The following is an 18,024-nucleotide window of genomic DNA, read 5'->3' on the forward strand; positions in this document are numbered from 1 at the left end:
CCGGAGCACAATTTCTGTTCTTATCCTGAAGCAAAGTTCTTAACCTGAAGCACTATTTCTGGGTTAGTGGAGTGTGTAACCTGAAGCGTATGTAACCTGAAGCGTATGTAACCCAAGGTACCACTGTAATAACAAAGTATTCCTAGATAGAAAAATTGCTGGTAGGGATTTAAAAATAAATAAATACCAAGGATTGATTACAGAAACTGTTTCCTTTATTGTTTTTGTGTTTTGTTTTTTGCACAGCGAAGATGTGGAGTAGAGAATGGTCCAACTTCTCTCTCATGCACTGTTGGCATTCATCTGTCTCGACAGACAATGGAGTGCGCCTCCATGGGTGAAATCAAACCGCTGCGATAGCAGCACTGAAGTGATCTCTCTGGGGCACAAGCCTGGGCAGTGTGTATGGAGGTCCTGGGTTGCCCATACGACAAGACCCCCCCCCCCCGGTCTTATTGATGTGGTCCAAAGGAAAGGAGAGCAATATGTTTGGCATCCGCTTGGCTGCAGGAGTTGCTAGAAGGAGGCCATCGAACCGTTTTAGGGACTCCACTACGGATTTGTGGAGAATTTATTCCTTAGGCTTTTCTTGTCCTGAAGATGACCCACAAGGCAGCGGAGATATAGGACCAGAGTTTTCCTTCTCCTAGACGGGCTCCCTTGCCAGATTGACAAGCCCCACCTGCCCCTCACTTCCCTCTACAGCACGTGTGGAAACCGCCTTCTTGACCACTGGACCCACGATTGGGCTTGTCTGCTCAATCTGCAGGAGCCTGTCTTCACATTCAAGAGAAGTCCCAAACTCACCGAAGGTTTGAGAGCCATTGACTACCCTCACCTGATTTAACCAGCTAGTTGAAGCTGTTTCTGGGCTGTGGCCACTGCCGCATGCTGACAGCTTCTGGGAGCCACAGGTGAGAGCTGAGTGCAGGATGGGGACCAAAAGTGGACAAACTACTCCAGAAGGAGCACAATGTGTCCCCCACCAGAGGCACTACCCCTCCCCTAACCTCCCATACACTAAGGTTACCAGATTTTTTTCAATGAATCCGGGGACACTTTAATTAATTAATTGAGTGCTACACGGGATGTTGATGCTGCAGCGATGGTGGTGGCAGAGGGGCGGCAGCTGCCTTGACCTCAACCACCATGTTTCCCCTTCCTCCAAGGCTTCTATCTCCTTTCTCCATAAGCCTGGGCAGCCCCTGAGTTGTTGATTCTTCAGTGGTAGTGATGTGGTGCACGGTGAGTCAGGCATGGAAGGTGGAGAAGGAGGGCCGAGAGCAGTGGCAGCAGCAAGGCTTGGGGATGCCTCCCTTCCCATCAGAGCAGCCCCAGTCCCATTCCTACTTGTGTGCAAGCAGGAGGGGTGGGGATCCCTCAGCTGGGAAGGGAGGCTTCCTGTTGCCTAACTGAGAGATTCCTGCCCCCTCCTGCTTGCACGCAAGTAGGAGTTGGGAGGCTGCTCCGATAGGCAGCATGAAGCCTCCCTTTACAGCTTAGTTGCTGGGGTCAGGGAAGGTGGAGGCAGGCCGGAAGCTGCATCTTAGAGCCCCTGCACCACCATCATATGGGGACTTCCGAGCATCTCCTGAAGCCAGCCAGAGCCAACTGCTCTGGGCTGCTGAGATAATAATAATAATAATTTATTATTTATACCCTGCCCATCTGGCTGGGTTTCCCCAGCCACTCTGGGCGGCTTCCAACAAAACACTAAAATACAATAACCTATTAAACATTAAAAGCTTCCCTAAACAGGGCTGCCTTCAGATGTCTTCTAAAAGTTTGGTAGTTATTTTTCTCTTTGACATCTGGTGGGAGGGCGTTCCACAGGGTGGGTGCCACTGCCGAGAAGGCCCTCTGCCTGGTTCCCTGTAACTTGGCTTCTCGCAGTGAGGGAACCGCCAGAAGGCCCTTGGCACTGGACTTCAGTGTCCGGGTAGAACGATGGAGGTGGAGACGCTCCTTCAGGTATACTGGACCGAGGCTGTTTAGGGCTTTAAAGGTCAGCACCAACACTTTGAATTGTGCTCGGAAGCGTACTGGGAGCCAGTGTAGGTCTTTCAAGACTGGTGTTATATGGTCTTGGTGGCCACTCCCAGTCACCAGTCTAGCTGGTGCATTCTGGATTAGTTGTAGTTCCCGGGTCACCTTCAAAGGTAGTGCCACGTAGAGGGCATTGCAGTAGTCCAAGCGAGAGATAACTAGAGCATGCACCACTCAGACGAGACAGTCTGTGGGCAGATAGGGTCTCAGCCTGCGTACCAGATGGAGCTGATAAACAGACTGTCGCTGCTGCGTTTCCCGGGGACATTAGATGAAATCCAGGGACATTCTGGGGGTGGAATTTGTCCGGGGACTTATTCGCGAATCCAGGGACTGTCCCCGGGAAACGGGGACGTCTGGTAACCCTACCATACACCCCATGCATAAGCCAAATTTCACAGTGAAGCCTACATCCTTAAGAAAGCTGGTCCTCAGAGGCAGACTACGGAGGTAGCCTTCCTGCTTGGGCCCTACAGAAATGTTGTTCCTTCAATCACTTTGAACATCTGGCCTGGGTGCAAGAGAGGCAGAGACCTCCTCTCAAAGAGGGCTTTGTTTGCAATGCAATGACACCTAGAAGGTTGCCAGTTGGCCGGAGGGACATGGAGGCCAGATTCGAGGCCTCGTGGCTGCTTTTGCTCTGTGTTTTTCCCAACCAGAGCTAATGAGTGCTTTGAAACTTTGCTTGAATTTCAGTGTATTCCAATGCATGCGGATGAGAAATGCCTGGATTCTTCCCCACTCTGGGAGGGCAGAAAGTTTGGCTGGGATTGGTCCTACCATTGGGTAGAGGAACTCTACTGTTCCATGTTTCTATAAGAGCCTGTGCTGGACCACAAAGCTGTGACCCCTGACAGACAAAGGAAGTCCATGTCTCAAACGTGTGGTTTACCGAGATATGAAAGGAAAACCCCAAATCCTATTCCCCACCCCCTTCCTGAAATATGCTGCTCTGAAGCCAAGCAGGCAACTCAGGAATGCCAACACTAACAAACAGAGGAAGCTGGCCCATGCGCTGCTGCCAGAGCCTGGAATGCCAAGCAATGCCAAGGCCAGCAATGGGCGGACATGTCCGGGTGCCAAAGGGAGGTGCGGGTGATGAATTAAGGCTTGGCAGCTGCCGATGCCTGCCTCTCTCAGACACCAAGGCCAGATACACCCACGCAGCAGTCCGTGCCCAGGTTCAACCTTGGGAACAAAATGAAAAGAAGGAAATTGGAAGTGCAAACAAGGCAGAAAACGGACACAAGGTGGTGGAATTAAGTCTGGGGGGAGCCAGGAAAAGCAAAGGAGCTGGAGGACAAACAGGAAAGGGCCCGGTGAGGTGCAAGTTTCGCAACACTAAAAGGCAAAACATGGAGGACAAATGTTCGCAAAGCAGAAAGGGTGGGCGATCAGCAGAGCTGGCCCGAGGCATTTGGTTGCTTGAGGCAAACGACAAGATGGTGCCCACTCGCTCAGTGCATAGAAGCAGACTAGACTGGCATGCAAATCTTATTTGGTGGTACAGCACCTGCTTTGCATGCACAAGGTTGCAGTTCGCTCCCTGGCATCTCTAGGTTGGGTTTGGAAAGACTCCCTGACTGAAGTCCTGGGGAGCTGTTGCCAGTTAGGGCCGGCCCACCCATAAGGCAAGATAGACGACTGCCTCAGGCGGCACAATCCATAGGGGCAGCAGATCCCAATGTAGGTCTTTATTTCTTCCCTTGTTTCTGATGTCGATCTTCGCTCCACCCCCACCCTTCTTCCCCAGCAGGAAGGAACACCACTTTGTGGTTCGCCTCAGGTGCCAAAATGTCTTGGGCTGGCCCTGCAGTTAGTGTGGACAAGACCAAACTGGATGGATCAATGGGTGGACTCATTGCAAGGCAGCTTCCTATGCAATGTTGTGCAAATTAGGTTTATTCACATTTTGTGCACCACCTGGGACACTTTTTTCACCAAGGCCAGTTAATAAACCTTTTAAACAAAATAAGCAAACAAAGCAACATAAACATAGATTAGAGGTTAGATAAATCAGGCAATTATTTTGCACATGATGGTTCCCCAGCACACAGACACACACACACAAAATTCTCTTAAAACAGCAAAGAGGGCACAGCAATGAGGCAAACCAACCAGCAGAGGACACTCAAACTCCAGAGAAGAAGCATTCTCACCCCAGAGCTAAAATAAAAATAAACACAGACATGCTACTTTGGAACTGCAAAAAAAAATCCAGACGTCTCAACGATGTCAAAATATTAGCATTTCCTCCATGGAAACCAAACACCTGGGTCTCTAGTCCTCAGTGGTAAAACAACTCACTGCTGCTTCAAGTGAGAGGTGGCTTCAGTGATTGACTGCTGGAGGCCCTGTGGCACAACTAGCTTTGTGGAGAGGGGGTTATGACTGGTCCACAGGAGAGAGCCCAAGAAGGTCCCTCTCTTTAGGATCCAAACACTCTGTAAGCCCATGTCTCTTTAAGTTTTCCCTATTTTATTTTATTGCACTGCATCTATAGTCCCTCTTTTTCTCCAAAGCACTCAAAACAGCATGCACATGGTTCTCCCCTTCCCCATTTAATCCCCACAACAACAACAACCCTGAGAGGTAGGTTAGGCTGAGAGGTAGAGACTGGCCCAGGGAGCGTTGTGGCTGAGTGGGGGTTTGAAGCCTTGTCTCTCCCAGGCCTTAGTTTGACACTCTAACCCAAGGGTCAGCACACTTATTCAGCAGGGGGCTGGTCCACTGTCCCTCAGACCTTGTGGGGGGACGGACTATATATATATTTTTTTCCTATGCCCCACAAATAACCCAGAGATGCATTTTTAAATAAAAGCACACATTCTACTCTTGTGAAAACACCAGGCAGGGCCCACAAATAACCCAGAGATGTGTTTTAAATAAAAGGACATGTTCTACTCATGTAAAAACACGCTGATTCCCAGACCACCCGTGGGCTGGATTTAGAAGGCAATTGGGCTGGATCCAGCCCCCGGGCCTTAGGTTGCCTACCCATGCTCTAACCGCTACAACACACTGGCTCTGTATGCAGCTCGGCTGCTCATTTATTTGCAAAAGCAAGATTGGCAAAGGAAAAGGATACCCAGGAGCATGTAGTAAGGGGTGGAATGGGTGTCTCTTCAAAAGCCCCTGTTGCTCTTCCCACTGGAGCAGAAGGGGTTAAAAGGAGCACCCTGACACTCTCTTTTTGAGCCTATGCTCAAGATGGCATCAGTGGGAGAGCCATTTAGTCGTTTGCCTACATTCAAAAGAGGGTCCCTGTTAGAAATCAGAGACTACTGAAGTATTGTACATTCGTAGCAGCATCTAGAGGGTCTCTGAAGTGCTAGGAGCCCATTTCCTTGCACTTCATGTTTGCATTCTCTATCATCTATCTATCTATCTATCTATCTATCTATCTATCTATCTATCTATCATCTATCTATCTATCTATCTATCATCTATCTATCTATCTATCATCTATCATCTATCTATCATCTATCTATCTATCTATCATCTATCTATCTATCTATCTATCTATCTATCTATCTATCTATCTATCATCTATCTATCTATCATCTATCTATCATCTATACATATAGATATAGATATATAAATAATATAGTACATTGGAGGTTGTAGCAAAGATTCTGTGAAGAGGATCTGGAACCGGACAGTCTCCTGCTGTACTCAAGGGCTGGAAACAACATGTAATTGTTGGAACCAAGGTTCAGGTGATCGTCTGCCAGGTGCTTCAGCTCTAACCATGGTTGCTTAACCATGGTTCATGCTAACCATGGTTCACACTAAGTACTGGCTTAGTGCTGTGTGTGAACAAGTCTTATGCTTCTATAGGCAGCCTTGCACTTGGGGACACTCTGGAGAAATTGTGCGGAACCAAAAGGGAGAGAAAGAGAGGCGTCAACGTATCTGCCTGCTTCTTGTTCTACAAACCCAAGTATGAAAGAGCCAGTGTGGTGCAGCGATTAGAGCAGGGGCCAGCAAACTTTTTCAGCAGGGGGCCCGTCCATTGTTGCTCAGACCTTGTGGGGGGCCAGACTATATTTTGGAAAGAAAAAAAATGAATGAATTCCTATGCCCCACAAATAACCCAGAGATGCATTTTAAATAACACATTCTACTCATGTAAAAACACGCTGATTCCCGGACCATCCATGGGCCAGATTTAGAAGGCAATTGGGCCGGATCCGGCCCCTGGGCCTTAGTTTGCCTACCCATGGATTAGAGTGTTGGAAGTGGACATGGGAGACCAGGGTTTGAATCCCCGCTCAGCCATGGAGCTCGCTGGGTGACCTTATGCCAAGTCACTGTCTCTCAGCCTAACCTACCTCATAGGGTTGTTGTGAGTATAAAATGGAGAGGAGGGAGAGAACCTCCTTGCAGTCCTCAGGTGCTACATAAATGCAACAAATAAATGCAAATTACGGATGACTTTGCACATGTGTAGCTTTTCCCCAAGCAATGACAAACCTAGACAGCATCCTAAAAAGCAGAGACATCACCTTGCCAACAAAGGTCCGTATAGTTAAAGCTATGGTTTTCCCAGTAGTGATGTATGGAAGCGAGAGCTGGACCATTAAGAAGGCTGATCGCCGAAGAATGGATGCTTTTGAATTATGGTGCTGGAGGAGACTCTGGAGAGTCCCATGGACTGCAAGAAGATCAAACCTCTCCATTCTGAAGGAAATCAGCCCTGAGTGCTCACTGGAAGGACAGATCCTGAAGCTGAGCTCCAAGACTTTGGCCACCTCATGAGAAGAGAAGACTCCCTGGAAAAGACCCTGATGTTGGGAAAGATGGAGGGCACAAGGAGAAGGGGGCAGCAGAGGATGAGATGGTTGGACAGTGTTCTCGAAGCTAAAAACATGAGTTTGACCAATCTGCGGGAGGCAGTGGAAGACAGGAGTGCCTGGCGTGCTCTGGTCCATGGGGTCACGAAGAGTCGGACATGACGAAACGACTAAACAACAACAACAGCTTTTCCCCATGTGTGCACATTGTTACATTTGTTAGAACACAACATGCAGCCAACCTTGGTCGTGGTGCAGCTGTTTCCCTGGACTTGAACTGCAGCCGAATCACCTGTTTCTGCCTTTGCGCTTTTCACCGTCCATTAACAGGACAGAAGTAAAGGACTGTGTTTCATTGGGCCCTGGAGTGCCGTCCTGAATTTTCTTTCTTCAATGAGCTGAAACAGCAGCAGAAGCCCAGCACTGCCTTGCAAAGCGTCCCGCTTCCTGGACTTTCAGCAAGCTTTATGGGGCATGCCAAGGAGAACTTTGCGGCTATTTAAAAACTGCTGGCATATCTGAAGCCATGAAAAGGAGTGGGAATCTTTGTTTTTTTTTATTCTTAAAAAACGCAACACAGAACGGATTATTTATTATTATTTATTTGCACCATCTATACACCTCCCCTCCGCCCCAGCCAAAAAGGTTCTCAAAGCAGCTGACATAAAACCGGTTCTAAGACGGTCCCATTCTCAGATTCACCATCTGAAAGGACACAGCATAAGAGGGAAAAGGAGCAGGAGGGATGAGGGAAAAGCAAGCTCAAATTATTCAAGTTACAGCAAATGTCAGTGGGTTGATGAGCTAAGAAATGCCTCCCCCTTTTGCAACTGGGCGAACTACTGTGCGCACAATGTGTTTATTAATCACATTTAAAATTTGCTTTGACATTGCTCGGTGAATTATTATCATTATTATTTATTATCTATTAAATTTCTATAACGCCCTTCATCCAAGGGTGGTTTACAATATAAAAACACAACAATACATACCATGGTAACAGAAACAATAACCCCACCACAAATACACACAGTTTAAAAGGACACAGATAACTAGTTAAAAGGCCTGGGAGAATCCGAGAATCCTAAAACCACATAACTGTAAGTTGGAAGGGTCCCTGAGGGTCATCTAGTCCAACCCCCCTGCAATGCACGAATTTCAATTGAAGCATCCATGACTGATGGCCATCCAACCTCTGTTTAAAAACTTCCAAGGAAGGAGAGTCCACCGCCCCCTGAGGGAAGAGGAATATTTCTGCCTGGCACCTAAAGAGATGAGCAATGGCACCAGGCAAGCCCCCCTGGGACTGGGAAGAGATAATAATAATAATAATAATAATAATAATAATAATAATAATAATATATTTATACCCCGCCCATCTGACTGGGTTTCCCCAGCCACTCTGGGCGGCTTCCAACAGAATATTAAAATACAATAATCTATTAAACATTAAAAGCTTCCCTAAACAGGGCTGCCTTCAGATGTCTTCTAAAAGTCTGGTAGTTGTTGTTCTCTTTGACATCTGGTGGGAGGGGGTTCCACAGGGCTGGTGCCACTACCAAGAAGGCCCTCTGCCTGGTTCCCTGTAACTTGGCTTCTCGCAGCAAGGGAACTGCCAGAAGGCCCTCGGCACTGGACCTCAGTGTCTGGGCAGAACGATGGGGGTGGAGACGCTCCTTCAGGTATACTGGACCGAGGTATACTGGGGGGCCACCACAGAAAAGGCCCATTCATGTGTTGTGTTGCCACCCTCCGGACCTCTCACAGAAGAGGCTCACAAAATAAGGCCTCAGAGGAGGATTGCAGGGTGATGAATAGTCTGACGTTACCACAAGCCACCCCTTGGGCTTCTTTGGGAACTCAAGGATATAAATCCCATGAAATAATAGTGGTAATAACAGCAATAATAGTGATAATAATAGGTAAATAATAATCCTGGTGTTGCACTAAGGATTTTTCATACCCAGAAAATAAATGTGTTAACTCTGCGTAAGCAGTGCCAACATTCCAACTCTTATCCGTTGATTTAAAAACTGGCCCTTCTGACAATGGAAAGAGGGTTGTGCCGAGTGCATTCTCACACATCTGATGCCGTTTTTGCCCCAATGGGGGCGAGCATGCAAGCGGAAGGAAATCCCACAAACCTGTGCCTTTGCAACACCTTACAAGGAAGATTAATATTCAATTGTTCTCACCAGGAAATCCAAACCACAAGGCACCTTCAACAGCGGACTTGGGGAGTCAGGTTGCCCGTGTGAAAAGCAAATTTCTTTCATGTGGGAAACTCTGCATCTTTCACAGAAACTGGGCCTTTTTTTTAAAAAAAAAGGTGTGTTTGTGCAATTTCAGTGACTTAAATTACTATACTTAACAATTGTGGCTAGTAGCCGCTGGTAGCTTTGTCCTCGATGAATTCATCTAATCCTCATTTACAGCCACCTAAGTTGGTGCTAAGGGACGCAGGTGGCTCTGTGGGTTAAACCACACAGCCTAGGGCTTGCTGATCAGAAGGTCGGCGGTTCTGATCCCCCACGATGGGGTGAGCTCCCGTTGCTCGGGCCCAGCTCCTGCCAACCTAGCAGTTCGAAAGCACGTCAAAGTGCAAGTAGATAAATAGGTACCGCTCCAGCGGGAAGGTAAGCGACGTTTCCATGCACTGCTCTGGTTCGCCAGAAGTGGCTTAGTCATGCTGGCCACATGACCCGGAAGCTGTACGCCGGCTCCATCAGCCAATAAAGCGAGATGAGCGCCGCAACCCCACAGTCGGTCACGACTGGACCTAATGGTCAGGGGTCCCTTTACCTTTTTAAGTTGGTGCTAGGGACGCGGGTGGCGCTGTGGGTTAAACCACAGAGCCTAGGACTTGCTGATCAGAAAGTCACCAGTTCGAATCCCCCACGATGGGGTGAGCTCCTGTTGCTTGGTCCCTGCTCCTGCCAACCTAGCAGTTCGAAAGCACGTCAAAGTGCAAGTAGATAAATAGGTACCGCGCTCCAGCGGGAAGGTAAACGGTGTTAACGTGCACTGCTCTGGTTCGCCAGAAGCGGCTTAGTCATGCTGGCCACATGACCCGGAAGCTGTATGCCGGCTCCCTCGGCCAATAAAGCGAGATGAGTGCCGCAACCGCAGTCGGCCATGACTGGACCTAATGGTCAGGGGTCCTTCAAGTTGGTGCTATCACTGCTTCCTGTAGGAGTGAGCGTCGCAGCTTAGCTTTTATCTATTTGCATTTATTTATTAAATTTGTACACCTCCTTCCATCAGAAGATCCTGGGACGGTTCGCAGCTATGCACTGCGTGAAGAAGGACTTTCTTCTGTGTGTGTCTGTGTCCTGAATCTTCCAGTGCTCGCTCAGCTTCCCTGAATGTCCACAATTCCATAATATAGAACTTGTGTTCTAACACACACACCTTACCTGGTTCTCATTCATCCTCAAACCGCAGCAATTGGGTGACCTTCCCCAGGAATCCTTGCTCAGACAGGCATTTCTAATAAACCTGGACAGGAGAGAAAAGCAGGGAGGGGGGGAACCCACCAGTCCCAGGTTTCACAGCCCCCTCCCCTTTCCCCACTTCCTTCATCTCTGGCCTGAGCTGAATGTGAGGAGGCCCCTTTGAGCTTTCTGTGTGTGCCTGCAGTGGGGAGAGGTGGGTGAGCCAGTGGATGTGGGGCGGGGGGGGGGGGGGAGAGAGAGATTGTGTTACAACTTTCATTTCCTGAAATGTTTGGGAGTAGTGGGGGGGGGGGACACACAAACATCCAGGGTTTTTATCCACACATCAGGCTTAGCCGGGCAGCTCTGGTTTCAAGCCCTGTCACTCAGCTGTCACCAAACAAATGAGACTCTCAGAGATGGAGATGGAGAGAACGAGCTGCTCTCCAGTGACCCCCTTAAGCAGGTGAATGCTCCTGGGGGAGGGGGAGGGGAGGCAGGTAGAATTAATCACCCGGCTGTTCTCTGCTTCCTCCCTGGGCTCTTTCTTCTGCTGGCTGCGCAACACAGTGTGAAATCTGTCAGGGAGAGGAAGGCAAATTGGGGTGGGTGAAAAAAAGGAGAGAGGGGGCGAAATTCACGCACTCACCCCCCCTTCTGCTCTCTCCGCTCGCCAATCAGCAGGAAGGAGAGGAGCAAAGTGGGGAAAGGAAAGCTCACAGGTGGCTTTTAAGTTATCCGGGAAAGGAAGCTTACCTGCATCCTTCAGGTGAGGTCTCTAATGATGGGGAGAGGCGAGGTGGAAATTGCAAGGTGTAAGCAGCTTATTCAAGGGACGCGGGTGGCGCTCTGGGTTAAACCACAGAGACTAGGACTTGCTGATCAGAAGGTCGGCGGTTCGAATCCCTGCGACGGGGTGAGCTCCCGTTGCTCGGTCCCTGCTCCTGCCCACCTAGCAGTTCGAAAGCATGTCAAAGTGCAAGTAGATAAATAGGTACCACTCCGGCGGGAAGGTAAACGGCGTTTCTGTGTGCTGCTCTGGTTCACCAGAAGCAGCTCAGTCATGCCGGGCACATGACCCAGAAGCTGTACGCAGGCCAATAAAGCGAGATGAGCGCTGCAACCCGAGTTGGGCACGGCTGGACCTAATGGTCCTTTACCTTTACCCCCCCCCACCTATGATTATGCATATGGCACAGGCAATGATGGTTAGGTTACTTTTCTTTTGTATTGTATTTTGCTTCCCTCTGGTCTCACACCTCTCCATTCCCTGCTCCCACCATCTGCCTGCCGATTTAGGGTTACACTTCATGCGTGCATCTGTTGGGAAGTGGACTACGGCCCACAAAATGCTTTTGCTTTTATATACAGTATATAGATATAGATACTTAAAGAAATACAAAATACGTGCCCATTACAAAGTCTATTTTTCATAATATACTGAGATAAAACAGCTACTTAAAGAGAACGAAGTCAAAAGGAAAGGAAAGGAAAGGAAAGGAGAAACTTAAAGAATGAGAAAGAAATGAAAAGAAAGAAAAAACTAAAGAAGGATAAAGAAAAATAAAATAAAAGGACTTCTGGCTCTCTGTCCTGCAGGTACATAGGATATTCATTCCTTAAAGTCCAACCACTCTATCTTCTATAAACCAGTATTTTTTTTCCAAACTTCAAATCCAGATATTAAATTTTATATTTCGCACAAAACTCCACGAAAAGTTTTTGCCATTGTAAATTCATTCATTGTTTAAGGTGCCGTGATATTCTTCATCATTTTTGCCCCAACAGACTAAAGGCCCCTTCAGACTCATGTGTGTGTGTGTGTGTGTGTTTTGCAACATATCATTGACTCATTAAAAGTGCATCTGTGGTGAATAGGGTTGCCATATGCCTGGAATTTCCTGGACATTGCTGGAACACAGCAGTCGGAAGCAGTATCTGGGTGGAAATCGCTGGACTGTCCAGGAAAATACAGACGTATGGCAGCCCATGTCGGAAAAGCACAACAACTTTGCCCAAAAATGCTCAACAACTTTTGTGTCCAGATTTTCACCTTTTGAAATATGGAACTCTAGTGATGAATTTTTACTCTCTCTCTCTCTCTCTCTCTCTCTCTCTCTCTGTGTGTGTGTGTGTGTGTGTGTGCAGAAACCACCTTATAGTAAAATTTGCATTTGTTGCTCCTCTTGCTTTTACCTCTGGCCCTGCACACCACTGTCATGTGGCCCTTCGGAATGCATCCCTCCAGCTGAAGAGTATTCCCCAGGGCCCACACCGCCTGCCTGACTCTGTTAGAGGCTTTTGGGCAAGTATTTGGGAATCATAAATTAACTGGACTGCCTTTAACAACTACAACAACAAATGTTATCAGGCTGAAGGAGATGAGACCTTCCAGACTCTGGGCAGGCTTTAACTGAAAAGGATTTTGCCATGGTTATTCAACCAGAGAGGGTCTAGATTTGGGGGTGTAGAAGGAGGCCACTGAACCCTTTTTGCCTGGGGGATAGAAATTGGGAGCAGCGGCGGCAGCAGAGGAAGACAGATGCAGGAGGTAAGACAATCCCTTTGTTTTCTACATCAAACTGGCAGTGGTGTGTTTACTTTCCAAACAACCAGAGGGACAGCCATCCCACCCCTCACTGATTTGTCCGGCCCAGCTGTGGGAGCAGAGGTGCAACCCCAGGGGTGACATTATAAATCAGGCCCTGGTTTTTTTTAAAAAAAAAAACATGATGCAAAAGGAAAACAACAATGCAGGCATCCCCTTCTGCCAGAGAGCCCTGTGCTTCCTTGTGGCTGTGAGCCTCAAGCTACTTGATCCAGACAAGTCCAATTAAGCTGACCAAGTTGCTAGTCCTCAAGGCTCCTCCTCGCCAGATCAGTAAATAGAACGCTTGCGATCTTAAACCCACTAAAGGTGGAGGTTTTGAGTTGACATAAGATGAACCCCATGGCAAGATCAGACCAAAGCCCATATTGCACTGTATTTGTTGTTGTTGTTGTTTAGTCGTGTCCGACTCTTCGTGACCCCATGGACCAGAGCACGCTAGGCACTCCTGTCTTCCACTGCCTCCCGCAGTTTGGTCAAACTCATGCTGGTAGCTTCGAAAACACTGTCCAACCATCTCGTCCTCTGTCTTCCCCTTCTCCTTGTGCCCTCCATCTTTCCCAGCATCAGGGTCTTTTCCAGGGAGTCTTCTCTTCTCATGAGGTGGCCAGAGTAGTGGAGCCTCAGCTTCAGGATCTGTCCTTCCATTCCTGTCTCGCTTTACAGGCCGAGGGAACCGGTGTTTGTCCACAGACAGCTTTCCGGGTCATGTGGCCAGCAGGACTAAACTGCTTCTGGCGACACGGAACACTGTGACAAGTTGCAGAGCGCATGGAAACGCCTGTATACCTGTATACCCCGCCCATCTGGCGGAGTTTCCCCAGCCACTCTGGGCGGCTTCCAATCGAGTGTTAAAAACAATACAGCATTAAATATTAAAAACTTCCCTAAACAGGGCTGCCTTCAGATGTCTTCTAAATGTTAGGTAGTTGTTTATTTCTTTGACATCTGATGGGAGGGCGTTCCACAGGGTAGGCACCACTACCGAGAAGGCCCTCTGCCTGGTTCCCTGTAGCTTTGCTTCTCGCAATGAGGGAACCGCCAGAAGGCCCTCGGCGTTGGACCTCAGCGTCTGGGCAGAACGATGGGGGTGGAGATGCTCCTTCAGGTATACTAGGCTTCTTTCCCATAGGTTTTCCCCTCTGTGAACAGACAGGTGTTCTGTTTCCCCATAATTTAATTTTATAACCCAATCCTGGGCCATCTCCTGGCTATATGTCACAGGAATCTTGCAGCACTGGGTCCAGCTTTGGTTGAAAAATATCTGCTTTTGGACGCACACAATATTCTGCACCCTTTTGAGGTGTGTGGTGCTGCTTATCTGCATTGGCTGTGGTGGATAGGAAATCAGGTGAATTATTTTTGATTTATTTATCCAGAGTACAAATGGTGCTATTGCCTACAGTGGTAGATTTTTTACAATGCAATTGGGTATATGTCTGCTCAGAAGTAATCCCCATTGAGTTCAATGGAACTTACTCCTGGGAAAAGTAAGTATAGAATTGCAACTTAAAAAGTGTTCCCTTTCAAGTCACTGTTAAATAGAGACAGTAGGATTTTTTTTTAATTAAAAAAAAAATCACATTTCATGTGCTAATTAGCCAACCAAGTCTCTGTTTTCTATCTATTAGTTTCTTGCTAATTGATCCTTGCCCCTCTAGAGGTGTTGATACAATTATCACCAATTAGCTACAGTAAAATATTAAAGGTGCACCTAATTAACACATATTACGCTCTAGTTATCACAGTGTACTTTTTTTGCATCTCATTGCCATTCAACTCCCAGCATGCAATGTTCTCCATTATATACCCATCAACTGACAATTTGCTTCATGCAACATGAACTTGAGTCTGCAAAACCTTGTGCCATAATTAATTTGTTAGCCTTTCAGCGGCCATATAATTCTTCAATGGTTGGCACTTTTTTTATATAAAGGGACAATAGCTGCCATCCTAGTCACACGTAACTTGGGAATAAATCCCATTGACCTCTATGGGACTTGTTTCCAAGTCGACATTGCCTACAGTTAAGTCTGCACAGAAGTCAAACTCACATTGGCAGGTGTGCAATCTCAACTTTGCAGCATCGCTGTGGGCAGAATTCAATGTGAGGGTTGTTTCAATTTTTAACTGTTCCTGTTGCATGGTGAATTTAATGAGATTGTGGTTTGTTCCCTCCCACCCCCCACTCAAAACAAATGTTTATATCTATATCTATCCATCCAGTAAAAAGGTAAAAGGTAAAGGGACCCCTGACCATTAGGTCCAGTTGCGACTGACTCTGGGGTTGCGGCGCTCATCTCGCTTTATTGGCCGAGGGAACCAGCGTACAGCTTCCGGGTCATGTGGCCAGCATGGCGAACCAGAGCAGCGCACAGAAACGCCGTTTACCTTCCTGCCAGAGTGGTACCTATTTATCTACTTGCACTTTTGATGTGCTTTCGAACTGCTAGGTTGGCAGGAGCAGGGACCGAGCAACGGGAGCTCACCCCATCGTGGGGATTCGAAGCGCCGACCTTCTGATCAGCAAGTTCTAGGCTCTGTGGTTTAACCCACAGCGCCACCTGCGTCCCTATCCATCCAGTACTTTTTTCTTTTAAAAAAAATGTTTAGGGGCACTCTCATTTTCCTACTCATATTGAAATACTGTCCCTCAATGAGGCCGAAATTGGATTCACAAAATGTTTGGGGGTATGCGTACCCTTGCGTCCCCCACAGGGGAAAAAACACTACTCTGTCTATCTATAAACTGCTATGCACCTTTCATAAGAAACCAGAGGCATTTCTCTTGGGTATGGTCGGCCAGCTGGTGCCGAGGAAGGATAAAAACTTCTTTTTGTACGCTACTACGGCAGCAAGGATTCTTCTAGCAAAGTATTGGAAGACACAAGAGCTACCCACGCTGGAGGAATGGCAGGCGAAAGTGATCGACTTTATGGGACTGGCAGAAATGACCGGCAGAATCCGCGACCAAGAGAAAGAGACTGTGGAAGAAGACTGGAAGAAGTTTAAAATATATCTTAAGAGCTACTATAAAATTGAGGAGTGCTAAAATGCTAAGGGAGAGGAAGACGTAGAATTACAGCGGTAAATTTTGTTTGATTTAGGGTGAAATTGAAAAGGAGAATGAATTTATATTTAATTGGCTAAAAGGGTTGTTGAATAATTGTTAAAAATAAAAGGATGCAAAAAGGGGAAGGTATGGGGAAGTCCGAGAAAAGAGGCTTATGGAAATAAGGTTAAGAAATTATGAATTTATGTGTTTGTTTGTATGTTGTTTTTGTTGTGTTTGTTAAAAATTGGAAAATTAATAAAAAATTATTAAAAAAATATATATATCTATAAACTGCTAGCCAATAAATTTCTTTGACAGCTTTGGCTCATTCCTCATCCCCCACTAGGGGGAGCCATGTAGGAAATGTGTCATTTTTGGGAGATCCGCTGCCCATAGGTGCCAACTCCCTGGGGCCCTGGGTGCCTGAGCAGCCACAAAATCGCCACTGAAAGCACCAGGCACCCACAAATTTCAGTGCCAGGGCCATGCACATTGCATGGTGCTCACGGCCCCTGGGAACCCACGGTCGCCCAGCCAAGCTGGCACTCCTATTGCTGCCATTGTGCTTTCTGTGTTCTGATCAGCTCACATAATTTCATTCGCAGAGAGAGGTTGGTTGTTATCTGAAATAAATGAACCTGCAAAGACTCCCCAGCTCTCTCTCTCTAGGCAAGAGGATTCTTCAAGGAGGGAGCTGAGCTTTTGCCCAAGGCCTGATCTGGGGACTCAACTTAGCATCCTCACAGCTGAGCCAGCAGTGGCAACCCAGAACGCTCAGCTGTGCAGAGAACTAGTCACGTCAAAATCAACGGGCCTTACTTCTGAACAGACACGTATAGGTTTGGGATAGGGGTTCAAGGTGAGCAGCAAGGCATGCAAGTTTGCTGATAACACCAAATTATTCAGAGTGGTTAAGACAGAAGAGGGATTTGCAAGGAACTCCACAAGGAGATTTTCAAATTGTGTGAACGGTCAGAAAAATGGCAAATGCGGGAGAGCTGGTGTGGTGTAGTAGTTAGGGCATGGGTAGGCAAACTAAAGGGACGTGGGTGGCGTTGTGGGTTAAACCACAGAGCCTAGGACTTGCCGATCAGAAGGTCGGTGGTTCGAATCCCTGCGACGGGGTGAGCTCCCGTTGCTCGGTCCCTGCTCCTGCCAACCTAGCAGTTCAAAAGCACGTCAAAGTGCAAGTAGATAAATAGGTACCACTCCGGCAGGAAGGTAAACGGCGTTTCCGTGCACTGCTCTGGTTCGCCAGAAGCAGCTTAGTCATGCTGGCCACATGACCCAGAAGCTGTACACCGGCTCCCGCGGCCAATAAAGCGAGATGAGTGCCGCAACCCCAGAGTCGGCCACGACTGGACCTAATGGTCAGGGGTCCCATTACCCTTTACCTTTACCTAGGCAAACTAAGGCCCGTGGGCCGGATCTGGCCCAATCACCTTCTAAATCTGGCCCACGGACGGTCCGGCATCAGCATGTTTTTACATGAGTAGAATGTGTCTTTTTATTTAAAATGCCTCTCTGGGTTATTTGTGGGGCATAGGAATTTGTTCAATTTCCCCCAAAAAATTAGTCCGGCCCACCACAAGGTCTGAAGGACAGTGGACCGGCCCCCTGCTGAAAAAGGTTGCTGATTAGGGTATCAGACTAAAGCCTGGGGAACCACTTGTCCAGTTAAGCTCACTTGGGCCAATCACACCCTCTCTGCCTCACCTACCTCAAAGGGTTGTCGTCGGCCTGAGCTGGCAGTGACTGACCAGGAGTGAAACCTTGGGGTTGTGGCGGATCACTGGATGAAGACGTAGTCAGCCACACAAATTTCGCCCTTAAGCTTTTTCCGCATGTCCTCAGATCTGACACTGGAAGAAAAGGGAAAAGTCTCGCCCTGCATTTCCCACCAGAGTAGATTTAAGGGGTCTTGTTTTGAAACAGACTGTTGGAAAGAACTGTGAGATATTAATCCCTATATGGGACAACTGCATATTCCTGCATCGCAGGAGCTCAGGGTTCCTGCCAGCTCTGCAGTTCTAGGATTCTAGGATTCTAAGTCTTCCTCAGCCTGTTTTGGACTCCAAGTCCCAT

The sequence above is a fragment of the Podarcis cretensis genome (genome assembly GCF_951804945.1).
Source record: "Podarcis cretensis genome assembly, chromosome: 1".
Classification (NCBI taxonomy): Eukaryota; Metazoa; Chordata; class Lepidosauria; order Squamata; family Lacertidae; genus Podarcis; species Podarcis cretensis.